Source organism: Primulina tabacum, chromosome 4 (assembly GCF_025594145.1).
Source record: "Primulina tabacum isolate GXHZ01 chromosome 4, ASM2559414v2, whole genome shotgun sequence".
NCBI classification, from domain to species: Eukaryota; Viridiplantae; Streptophyta; class Magnoliopsida; order Lamiales; family Gesneriaceae; genus Primulina; species Primulina tabacum.
The window spans coordinates 49,141,384-49,144,511 of record NC_134553.1 but is presented as its reverse complement, the minus strand read 5'-3'; the positions used below and the strand labels follow the sequence as shown (position 1 = coordinate 49,144,511).

General features: G+C 35.3%; 1 pseudogene; it reads right to left on the bottom strand.

Annotated features, from left to right (window-relative positions):
* Positions 1-1,109: 1,109 nt before the first annotated feature.
* On the bottom strand, positions 1,110-2,901 carry LOC142542094 (small nuclear ribonucleoprotein SmD1a-like; annotated as a pseudogene).
* Between the last annotated feature and the right edge of the window lie 227 nt (positions 2,902-3,128).

Genomic DNA, 3,128 nt, shown 5'->3' with positions numbered 1-3,128 from the left:
ACAACCACAACGTCACCATATCATTGCCACGAGGAAAAATTTGAAGCAACTGGGAAGCAGTATGATTGAATCTGTGGCAAATTCAATTTCATTTTAAGCAATCATGCTAATCCGCATTGCTCGACTTCACATGTAGTTGCTCATTCAAGCATCATATCCGAATGGTTCGAGTTGTGTAAAGAACAAGTACCTTGGTTTTTGTAGCAGGCATAGCATGTTGTTGCTTCATTTTGCTTAATGTTTGGATATTTTCAGTATCATCAGGTTTGGAGCTCTGATACCATAAAAAGAGAGGAACCAGACGATGCCATGAATGTTGTTGTGTGTGTGTTTTACAGCAAGGGAACTCCGTACATATATACTTGCATTGATCTGTTGTTGTCTGTTCTTCGAAGAAAAATACAATACAATTAAAAGAAAAATAGTAGAATATATGTAATTCTAAATTGTACGTTTATTCTTTCCTGAAATATCTTTCATGCCACATGCCTCGAAAATTATTCTAAAATTGAGAAATTGTGGCTAAATAGAGTTCGAGTAATGCAAAATTATTGCACATTTAATATCCTTTTTGGATTTTGAATTCCTTTTTTAAGTTTAACTTAGAACAATTGTAATAATGCTTCACTAGTAAAACACTGATAGAATTTATGAAAGTATTTGAAGACGAACTATATTTTGCAGCGAAATTTCATATAAATAATATGTTGATTACAATGCTATATCGCTAAACTCATCGGTTACATTTAAAACAAAAGTGTTTATAAAATTTATAACTATCTATAAACTCTCTGACAGTGGTTGGTAAAAGATTCATGACGCTTAAAAATAAATCATAAGAATAATTTTATAATTTTTTAATTTATATTTAAAAAAATTAAGGTGTTCATAGAGAATTTTTTTAAATATAAAAAAATCTATGAACACCTTACCTTAAATTTTAATGTACCAACTTTCCATCAATAAATCTAGAAATAAAATTATATACAACAAAGCCTCACTTTCCAACAAAAAAGCCTAATAGCACCGGGGACAAGTCACTCTGATTATACACCAACACTTTTATCTCATCTTACTAACCAAACGGTATTTAAAAATATTTAACAAAATGAAACAGAGACAAAGACCAAGCTTCCAAAAGAAGGTTCTATCTTCTACGGCCGCAGTGAGAAAACAGGTAATACAGTTGTTTACAGAACCAAATACAACAAAAGTTAAAGACACTTGGAGCTATACACCTAACGCCCTCGACCGCGCCCACGACCCCGGCCCGGCCACGCCCCAAAGGTTGTCCTGAATTTGACATAGAATAGTTCATCAAATAGTGCTGGAGGGAAATTTGAGTTCATTAAAAATTGTAAATGAAGCTAAAGGCAATTATTGTCATACAAGCAGTTGGCTTCTTAGGCTTGACCCTTGGCATCTCTTCCACCAGCAATGTCTCCAGATTTAAGCTGTCGGGGAGGATGTAATATCGGACTGTGTTCCCCCTCACACTCAGGTGATCCATAGTTGCAGGATTCTTTCCTTTGAAGGTCAGTTTTACGGTCTTCAGATGTGTGCTCATGCTGATATCAACACCTATAAAAAGTGGACAGATCAGAATCTCAGATCATAAGGCTACATTGTTTGAACAAACAGTCAAATGAGCACTTCGGGTCGGGGATTTTGTCCCCACATCTGCTATTAGTGGCTAATGAAATGGCCAAGCACTAAATGGAATACCCACTGCCCATTTTTATAGTAAAAGCTAGAAAGAGTTTAGTGATTACACGGACATACAAAGCAAATGGAAATTTAAAAATGTTGGTACTGAAGATTTGGTAGTATACTTGTGTCCTTGTTACTAACAACAATGTCAAAATAGAATGGTAAGACTTATAACAAATAGATAACAGTAACGATGGATCATCATATTAAACAATTAGAAGCAAAAGTGAAGCGCACATACATCGACAGGAATCAGTGATCAAACAATCACAGTATCACACTCCTTAGTCGTTACACGTAAATTACAACCGTAAATCTTCATGATCGTTAAGTTGTAGAACATCTAAGTTTGGCAAGCCAGTGTCACAAACATAAAATTTTAAGCTGCAAAACATCAAGTCATCACTTCTATAAAAGCATCTTTACGACCGATCCACTCCCTGATGTCAATCCAACCTAGATATGATACCATGAAACTACCTCACTCTCAGCAATCTCTAACCCAATCAAATTCCAATTTGCATTGTTAATATTTATCCCATTCATTATCAGTTTCAAAAACCATAAGAACAGCACAGAAACTAATGATCCAGCGAGGAGTTCCAAAATATACCGATGATGTAAGGAATCAATTGCTTAACAGTTTAACCTTTCAAGAACACGTGCCAATAACTCATAAAATAATTGGTTCTTTCAAATTCATCGCAATTTCATACTCTTCACCCAATTTGGGGCAATAATAATAGGCGTATGATAAATTTCTCCGTGGCCAAAAACAATTCCGAACCAAACTATAACTGAGTACGAATGTACAAAATTCAAAACTCAACCACGAAACTGAATCCATGACCCGTTGCAAACCTGTAATGGTGCCGTGAACAAAAGTGCCATTCTTGATCTCAATGGATGCAGTCTCATTGTCCAATTTCAGTGTTCTAAACAATGGTCGAGGCAGCGCCTATGTGGTAGGCAGGCGAGTGTTTTAGGCGACCCAAGCTATACGGCGAGTTGTAGTCAACAATTTTAAAATTTTAATCAACAATTTTAAAAAATAGTCAAAGTCAACTAATTAATTGCACATTATCTAGATGATATTAAAAAATTCAACCATTTAGACGGTAAAAAATTCAACCACCTAGACGGCCGAGGCGGTAGGCGATCACTGACAGCCCCGCTACCGCTTCCCGCCATTTACAACCTAGTTCAATTTCATAAAAAATCAGCTCAATTCACAATCCAAAAATGAGAGCTGTCGTTATAAACCAATTTGTGATCAACTTCGAGTAGTATACGAAGTAGAAGGATAATATGAAATAGTTGTCACAGAGCTCATTGGTTTTAATAAAAATAACTAAATTACAAGATAATAATCGACCGAAAACTGACTTTACAAGTGATAGGTTTTTAAATGGCTCTAA